Raw genomic sequence first — 10,021 nt, forward strand, 5'->3', positions numbered from 1 at the left:
AAAGAGTCAAACCGAAGAATATACTTTCCTCCATGTGTTTATTTATAAATTTTAAGTATAATCAGATGTAACATATTTCTTTCTACATTTATTTTTCCTATTTATTGAAACTTTTTGGTAAGAGAAAAAGTTCTGTGACTCAAGGAAATTATTTTATTTTTCAAAACAAATCCCCCAAACCTGTATATTTAAAATTGTTACTGTAGAAATTAGCTCCTAGCTTCCTATCATCTGTTAAAAGATGTTCATATTTCCTTCTAAACTTTCTCCATAAGTTTTCTTTTTGAGGGACTAAGGTATTTATTTTGTCCCTTTTTATTTCTCAGTTTTTATCTCTTTATTGTAAAATGCAACAAGCAGAAAAGGTATAGGGACACCTCAGAGACACTGGGTTTTGATTCCAGAACACTGAACTAAAGCAACTATCACAATGAAGTGAGTCAAATGAATTTTTTGCTCTCCCAATGCATATAAAAGTTATGCTTACACTATAATGTAGGTTGTGAAGTATGCAATAGCATTATGTCTAAAAACAAAAGCAATGTATACACCTTAATTAAAAAAATACTTTACTTCTAAAAAATACTAACCATCATCTGAGCTTTCAGTGAGTCATAATCACTGACCATAGATCACTGTAACAAATACAATAATATTGAAAAAATTTGAAATATTATGAGAATTACCAAAAAATGACATAAAGATACAAAGTGAACAAATGCTTTTGGAAAAATGGCATTGGTAGATCTGTTCCATGCAAGGTTGTCATAAACTTCCAATTTGTAAAAAAAAAAAAGTAGAGTATCTGTGAAGCACAATAAAATGAGGTATGCCTACATCTAAAACACTAAAGTATAGCTTAATGTATTTTAATAACATGAGCAGTCATGTAACCATCACTCAGATCAAGAAATAAAACATTGCCAACATGCTTACAAAAGCCCTGGTCGCCCCTTCTCGATTGCAATCCACACCCTCGCTTTTCCTGACATTTTAACCTCGAAGTATACATCTCTAAATACCATAGTGTTACTGGGGGGGGCACCTGGTGGCTCAGTTGGTTAAGCGTCTGCCTTTGGCTCAAGTCATGATCCCAGAGTCCTGCTCAGCAGGGAGCCTGCTTCTCCCTCTCCCTGCCGCTCCTCCTGCTTGTGCTCTCTCTCTCTCTCTCTCCCTGTCAAATAAATAAATAAAATCTTAAAAAAAAAGAAAACATAGTGTTACTGGGATTTTAATTTTATATCAATGGGGTCATAGTGCATGTTTTCTTCTATGTTTGGCTTCATTCAGTCAACATTCTGTAAGTTTTGTCTGTGTTGTTGCATGTGGCTATGACTTGTTTATCTTCACTGATCAATATTATTATTCCATTTTATGATTATATCACCATTTGTTCATCCAATCTATCATTGATGGATATTCATGTCATTTCTGGTCCGCAGCCGTTTCTGGTTCTAATGCTTCCACAAGCATTCCTGGGCATGTCTTCTGGTGTATTTGCAGGCTTTTCTGTTAGATACAAGCCCGAGAATGGATTTGCTGGGCCATAGGTTATATGGCGCTTCAACTTCACAAAACTTTTCATGAAGTGCTTGTACCAACGTGTACTCTACCCAGCCATGTACGAGTGTTTCGCATACTTGGTAATACTTGATATGGTCAGACTTTTTCATTTCAGCAGATGGGGTGCATTTGTAGTAGTATCTCATTTTGTTTTTATCTTGCATTGAATATCCTCTTTTATAAAGTACCCACGTAAGTCCATTGCTCATTTTCCTAATGGATTGTCAGTCTTTTTCTTATTGATTTCTGGAATTAAAAAAAAAATTCTGTGTATTTGACTTTTGTTGGCCTGTCTATTCAGTTTCTTAATGTTATCTTTTGTTGAACAGAATTACTTTAATACAGTTAATTTTATAAAGTTGCGTCACGTAAATGACTTCAGACTGAATGCTTTTTAAATCTGATGTTCTGGAAGCAAATAGCTTCATCTTTATGAAATAATGAGGAATATATATATATAGCTAAGGATGAGGATAAACATAAGGTCCATTGGGAACCCATCTGTCTTCAGATATGTTTTCCCAGTTGTTAGCTGGTTGTATCCACATAGATATTCCAGAATACTTAATATTCAATCTGACAAAAGGAGTTTATCTCCATCCCTATTATATCCACCATTCTTTCTCCATCAATTGTATTGCTTTGCACCAGTGGCCCAGAAACCTCAGTCACCCTGTGTCCTTCCTCTTTCTCTTTCCCCTCCATATTCGGTCAATCATAAATCACGCTTCTCTAGACTTCTGTACTTTATATATTCTTTCTCATCCCTGTAGCAGCCATGAATATGCACCTCCCAGATCTCCAACTGTGTAGGAAGTACAGTTGACTGACAATCCTAGTTGCTTCCCTCCTCAATCCACCACTGCATTCATGCCAAGGCTATGTTTCCTCCTTATGTGCTACTCCACTCTCTTTTCTTTTTTTGGCATTGTAAAGCAGTGGGAAAATAAAGGTCTTTTAATTTGTATTCTTTTTTATCAATAAGTTTTTTAAATTGAGATATAATTGACATATAACATTAGTTTCAACACAAGGATTCAATATTTGCATACAATATAAAATGATCGCCATAACATGTCTAGTTATCACCCATCACCACACAGAATTATATATTTTTCTTGTTATAAGAACTGTTAAGGGCGCCTGGGTGGCTCAGTCGTTAAGCGTCTGCCTTCGGCTCAGGTCATGGTCCCAGAGTCCTGGGATCGAGTCCCACATCGGGGTCCCTGCTCGGCGGGAAGCCTGCTTCTCCCTCTCCCTATCCTGCTGCTTGTGTTCCTGCTCTCACTATTTCTGTCTCTGTCAAATAAATAAATAAAATCTTTAAAAAAAACCAAAACCGTTAAGATCCATTCTCTTAACTATATCAACTCTAATCACCATGTTGTACATTGTATCCCCAAGATTTATTTATTTTATGACTGGAAGCTTTTATCTTTTGACCACCTTCACTCGTTTTGCCCACCCAACTACCAATCTGTTCTCTGTATCTATGAGTTCTGTTTTGTTTTGTTTTTAGAGTCCATATATAAGTGAGATCATAAGGTATTTGTCTTTCTCTGTCTGACTTATTTCACTTAGCATAATGCCCTTGAGGTCCATAGGTCCATCTATGGTCTATGTTGTCACAAATGCAAGACTTCATTCTTTTTTATGCCTGAATAATATTCTATTTTATTCTTTCTTTCTTTATCCACTCATCCATCTATGAACACAGGTTGTCTCTACGTCTTGGTCATTGTAAATAATGTTGCAGTGAACATGGGGGTACAGATATCTTTTCAAGTTCATGTTTTCAATTCCTTCAGATAAATACCCAGATGTAGGATTGCTATATTGTATGGTAGTTCTATTTTTAAGTTCTTGAGGAAACTCCATACTGTTTCCTACAGTGGCTGCACCAATTTGCGTCCCCACCAACAGTGTACAATGATTCACTTTTCTCCACATCCTTGCCAACGTTTGTTAGTCCTTGTCTTTTTGGTCATAGCCATTGTAACACCTGTGTGATGAGAGCTCATTGTGGCTTTGATTTGCACTTCCCTGATGACTAGTGATGTTGGGCACCTTTTCACATACCTGTTGGCCATCTGTGTTTTCTTTGGAAACATACCTATTCGGATCCTCTGCTCATTTTTCAATCAAATTTTTTTTTCCCATTGATTTGTAGGGGTTCTTTATATTTTTTTGGATATGAATTAACCCTTTATTAGATGGCATCCCAACACTTGAGGACTTCAAGGAGCTGGTGAGGGTAGAAGATGCAAAGTGAAGGAGGAGGAGGAGGAAGAGGTGAGGAAGGAGAAGGTAAACCAAGAGGATAAGGAGGACCTGAACCAGCTGCCACCCTTCCAGTTCCTGGGGCATCCCCCACTGGAGGAGGCCCACCAGACCGCAGCAGTAGAGGGAGAGTTCCTGGAGCCCGAGCCCAAGCCCAACTTGGCCTGGAGGAATGCCTGGACATGCAGGGAAATCTGCTATTGAGGAAGAAGACGTTGGTCCCAGGCCTACCCTGCTAGAGCCACCCAGCCAAGGGCCTCGTCCCTGCAAGTGCAGACCTCACTGGAGAACCACACGCAGGTTCAGGAGGAGCCACAGCCAGTGTTAACCTGGGCTATTATAATGTCATCCAGGCCCTGGACCTCAGTGGCCAAGTCATGGATGTGGGAGAGATGCGTATGGTCACTGCTGACTCCATGGACAGCCAAGGCCTCAGACACTGCCCTCTGCAACCTATCCTGTGCCTAGAGATGACCCTGAGGATTGCATGTTTGGGCCTGACCTGGAGATGCTCACAGGCTGGAGCGTGGGGCAACAGCAAACTGGAAGAAGGAGAGGAGCAACGTCAACCTACAGGCCAGCTTGGTGCTGGCAGCCAACTCTTACGACCTCACCTTCACGGCCATCACCTCCAGTGCCAAAGCAGATGTGACATTTGAGGAAGCAGAATAGCTCCTGCAGCTCAGGGTGAAGTGTATGAAGAGCCTGGGGGCTTCATTGCAGCTGAAGCTGGGCCACTGCTGCGCCTCACCGAGCTCCTGTAGCCTTGTGCTGGAGCACCTGCCTGACAACATCACGGTGCTCTTCCTCAAGGTCAAGGGGCCAGCCGGGCAAGGTGAGCCCAGAGAGGTCATCCCCATCCTGAGGGTGGTCTTAAAGACGGAACGTTCCACACACAGAGTCCTTTGAGCTGGTGAAGCGGCCCACAGCCCAGCAGAGCACGGAGACTGCCCTGTACTGGAAAACGCTGCCCCCCTCCCCAGCCCATTGCCCGTCAAATGTCCTGGCAAGGGTGCCTGATCCAGCCCATGGAAGTGGCCTTGGGGCACTGCAGTTTCCCTGGGAAGTGTGGCTCTCTCTGTGGTCATCGCTTCCAGGAACTAACTGCCCATGTGGCTGCCACATTCTCCACACCTTGGGCCCCACCCTGTGCTCCTTAACTCCCCTAGGCTCCCTGTCACCTGCCTTCACACGCCTAGCCCTCTCCTCTGCATCAGGGTAGCAATGTTTGGGGTTCGTGTGGCCCCGGGAGCAGGAGGGATTGAAGCCCTGTAAGGGAAAAGCGAGGCAGGGCCAGGACCTCTTGTCCAGCCCTGAGACAGGGTGGCCCCTCATTCCTCCATACCCAATTCCCATCCCTACCTCCCTAGGTTGGACTCAGTCGGGGCTGGTTTCAGTTTCTCCTTCCCAACAGGCCTTGAGGCAGCCCTTCCCCGCTCCGCCCCCCACTCCCCATCCCAGTATGAGTGCCAAGCAACTCCTAGCCCTTCTGCTACCTCTGACCAGGCTCCCCAACCCCAGCCCACCCCCACCAAATAGTAAAATTAAGCCTCTCTCTCCCTCACACCCCCCCACACAAAATGCAGACACAAAATAGCAAAACGTGGGGCTTCTTTAATAGGCCACTTTGGCTTGGAGTCTCTGTTAGCCTGTCTGAAACTTCCCTCTAACTGTGCTGTAGTCTGAAACTCTTCTTACCCTATCCTCCTCCTTGCCCCCTTCCCTCACCAGGTCAGATAACAGAACAATCTGCAGGCCCTTCCCACTTTGTCCAGCTTCCTCCCCAGTATGTTTTTTTTGCATGTTTCATCCATCTTGGCATCTGCTTCCCAGGATGCCCTAACTGCTCATTATCTTAATTCTGACCATCATGTTTCATCACCAAGAACTGGTTTTCCTCTTTCTAGTTTTGCCTCCACAAATCCTCTGCCAGGGGCAACCAGAATATTCCATCTGTCTACAGATGGCCTCTGGAAGTATAAACTCTTTACCGAGACCTGTGAGGGCTCTATGATCCCATTCCAGCGTATCCATCTTTCCCATTTACCCCTCTGTGCCTTGTATTTTAGGTACATTGATAATGACATCAATGTCCCCTACTCATTTCCTGTGGGCTTTAGCTAGGGTGGCCTCTTCTGCCTGGGATGCCCTTCCCTCCTCTTCGCCTAGTTGAGACTGCTCATCTGGTTGGCACCTCTCTGGGAGAGCTTCCTGCATCACCTCAAGCTAGATTTAGTGCCCGGACCCCACCAATCACCCTGTTCCCTACGTGCTTCTAGGTCCTACATGGTATGGCTTTGTACCTTTTTTCCCACCTGAACTATGATCTCCATTGGGGCAGGAGCGGTGCCTTGTTGCAATTCTATAAGCACATGCTTAGCCCAGAGAAGTCATTCAATAAATATTTGTTTTTCAGTTGAAAGTGTTAGACTCTAGTAATTCGTTAATTCACTATCTTTAAAAGCTCTCAGAAGACAAAATAATTGATTAGTTTGTTCAAGGGTTTTGCTATTATGAGAGGACAAGTTGTTTGTACTTTGGAAATTAACAAGACAGAGCAATGACTGCCCAGGGTTTTCTTCCTTTCAGGATTATGGGAACCTCCAGCCACAAGGTCAGCAAAAGAAGAAAAATAATATCAAGTGAGGAGTAATCCATTTTCCTTTGATAACAACATGGGGGAAAAATTAAAATGTTAATACTAATGAAAAAATGGAGGTCGAAATTTTGTGGTGATCTAGTTTACTCATTCAACCCTAAATATTCATATTTGAAGTAAGACTAGTAAATAAATCCAGTCTTTGGAGTTTTTTTTTTTTTTTAATGCAATAAGGTAAGCATTTTAATAATTTCTTTTAAGTCTATTTCAAAATATTGTAACCACTTACCCAAGTACGTGGTGGGGATGCACTTGATATTGGCAAATAAGATAATTAAAAAAGATACACACATTCTGCCAATGCATCAATCAATTCAGGTTGAGTATCATCAGATTTTGTGGGTCCAAAACTCAGGTGATCATTACATCATTGACTTAACAAACTTAAGGTTTGGATATTGTGCAACTAAGGAAGGCAAATAGTATTTTCTTTATCATATGAGCATGATAAAGCTTTTAGAAAGTTGCATGACATGGGAAAACTATAAAGTTGGTAAAGTTTGTGTTCCATAGACTCATCATCTTCTGACACTTTCTTCTCCATTGCTCCTTAGGAATCAGGGATCTTTCTTTCTCTTTTCCATAGCAGTTTGCATAGTCTTCTAGGATTTAAGTTATCAGTTTGAATTGTGTCTATTTGTTGACATCTATCTTTCCAACTCTTCTTTGTGTTCTTTGAGCATGAAAACTGATTCAGATTAAATGTATTGTTGTCAATGTCTACCACAATGCATGGCACAGATTAGCATTCTCTAAATTCTTACAGAAGAGAGAACAGGGGGGAAAAAAGGTGAAGACAGGGTGGGAGAGAGAGATGGAGAGAGAGAGGAAAGAAAGAAATGAATCTAAGTTATTTTCCCATGAAGTCTCCTAAAGCATTTAAATCTCATTAACTATAAAATGGAAAATTTCATCTCTTATTCAGGGGTTGTTAATTAGCACTGAACAGGTGGGAAAATTGTTTGTAGGGGAATGGAGTGGCTTCCCAGACCCTTTCAAGTCACATCAGATGAAATAATAGTTCAATACACCTTTTCATAGGAGGGTTCTGCTGGGAGCCAAGGAGCCGAAAATAATGATCAAAGCTCTGAGCCTTGTGAAATAATATAAAGGGGACAGGAAGGAAGAAAAAGAAACCAACTAATTAGAACAAGGTAAATATATTAAAAAGCATTCAGACTGTAGGTGTATATTCTGTGCAAATCAATTTCTGCTGCAATTCTTGTAATTTGTTCACAAATAAGTGGCTTATGTTCCTCCTATGCTCTGCTGTTGATGCTAATTAACACAGGCTTGAGGTGCCTGGGAAAAGGAATATATAAATAAAAACAGTTCAGCAGTTGATAGGGAAAGACATTTGCATGCAAGGCAACAGACTTTCACTCTCAGACTTAGAAATCTTTTAAAGGATGCAAAAATACTGTAAAGGTTTGTTCTCTCACCACAGACTCCTTATAAGAATATGTTCGTAAGGTATACCACACATACCAGAATATCCTTTCCTACATTCTCCTCTCCATAGATAATGAGTTTGGTAATCACAGTTTTTATTCAAGAAGGGAGAGAAAATTAAACACATTCTAAATTACTCTATTTAGTGGTACGGTGAAGGAGGTTCAGAGTGGGTTGTGGGATTGGAAATACCAGTCCTTTTCTCCAGACTATTTTTCAAAAAACCGAAGACCTTGAGATTCTATCAATTTTTCTAGATTCTCAGTGGTTGCATTGTTTTCATGGCCTGAAAAGCAGAGTTCAAGAGAATGCTCCTGATCTGCATTTTCAACTGAAGCTAGGAGATAGATTTAATTAAAATTCAAGTAAACACATTCAGCCAGTGCCTACTAAATACAAAACTTGGTGCTAAGCACTGAGTGCCCTTCAGAGATGAGTAACACTGGTTCCTCCCTCCTAGGAAGAGAGGAGGAGAAGATTTGTAAATCTTCCTTGGGGAGATTCAGATTCGTAAATAATAAACCTGCAATATCAGGAAGAATAAAAGAAGTACGAAAACAGAGTTAAAAGCAATAAGCCCTGAGAAAATAGAACGAGAAATAATGAATGCCTCCTTCATGGTGTCAGGAGGGAAGAAGAGAATGCTTCTGGATGCAGTGGCATTTCATGTAGCAGAAAGGAAATGAGTCAGCATTCAGCAGGAAATATGTCTGGAAAGGTTCGCCACCGAGGTCATGTTACGCCTCCTTCGCTTCATTCAGGTTGGCTCAGATGGAGAGCAGCACCTTGTCCTCATGTCCCTGGTTAATGTAGTTACCCTGCTAGCAGATTTTCCTGGAAGTTCCTGTCTTTGAACTTTCCAAAGACAGCTGTCTTTTTCAATAAAATTGTAATTTATATTAACCAATTTTGATCAATTGGAGTATCTTTTGAAGGGCAGGAGGGCGAGGAGATAACTACCTAAATAAATAAATTAATTGATTGATTTAAAACAGAAAATTGTGCTGTAAATAAAATGTAGATCGGGAATGATATAATCACAGAAACCAGTTACAGTTTTAAAGAATTGTGACCAAAGATTATACCAAGAGGGGTTTTATTAATACCCTTTTACTATTCTTCCCTAAAACAACATACATATTTTACTGAGTTGGCAAGATATTTTACATAATTTTCAATTAACGGTGGTAGGTAAAGTGCATGTTTTGTAAGACGTTAATATTCTGGATTTGGCAAACTGAGTCACTTAAATGGGTGGATGGTCTAAGAAACAATGTAAATGATTCAAAGTAAAAAATAAAAGAAAAATATCAGAAGTGATTTAAATAAAAAGCAACACATGTTTACTAAAACAATTAAAAATTCTAAAACCCAGAAAATTTAAAAAGCCTCCTATAATCCTACCACTAAAATTACTTTCCCATGTAATTAAATCATACATAACACTCTATAATATTTTACTTAGTCATTTTCCAAATATTGAAACCAAGACTGTTCTTGGGGTTTTGCCATTATAAAAACTGCTGCAATTAACATGCTTAATCATACAGAGTTTTCAATATTCAGATTACTTCTTAAGGATAAAATGAGTTGGGTAATGAGTAGGGTAGTCAGATTATTACACTCAAAAAGAGAGTAATTTTCATTTAATGTTATTTTAAATGACTTTGTGATACAGTTAGAGGGCTTGAGACAGTTGTGGGAGGTAGGAAATAATAGATCAGTGTGTATTCAGTATTCTATACATCTTATTTTCGTTATTGCCCTGAGAACTTGTTGCCATTCAATCTTGTATCTCAGAGCCTAGCACAGTGCCTGGCACATAGAGTCTAACTACAGTGTGTGTTTATAGAGCTTGAGTGCTAAGTTAAGCATCTAAAATAAACCTATGATAAAATATGATATGGAAAGATTATTTTGATAAATATAATAAATATTTTAAATACATTGTTTAAAGGCACATGTTTATGATGATTAATGCATCCATTCCGTTACTGGCTTTCAAGCACAATTTAAATACAGGAAAATTCAAATAATTAAGCTTACATAAGTCTAAACTATCACTTT

General features: G+C 40.1%; 1 pseudogene; it reads left to right on the forward strand.

Moving 5' to 3' along the window:
* Window positions 1–1,555: 1,555 nt before the first annotated feature.
* Window positions 1,556–4,947, forward strand: LOC110576746 (annotated as a pseudogene).
* The last annotated feature ends 5,074 nt before the right edge of the window (window positions 4,948–10,021 follow it).

Source organism: Neomonachus schauinslandi, chromosome 1 (genome assembly GCF_002201575.2).
Source record: "Neomonachus schauinslandi chromosome 1, ASM220157v2, whole genome shotgun sequence".
Classification (NCBI taxonomy): Eukaryota; Metazoa; Chordata; class Mammalia; order Carnivora; family Phocidae; genus Neomonachus; species Neomonachus schauinslandi.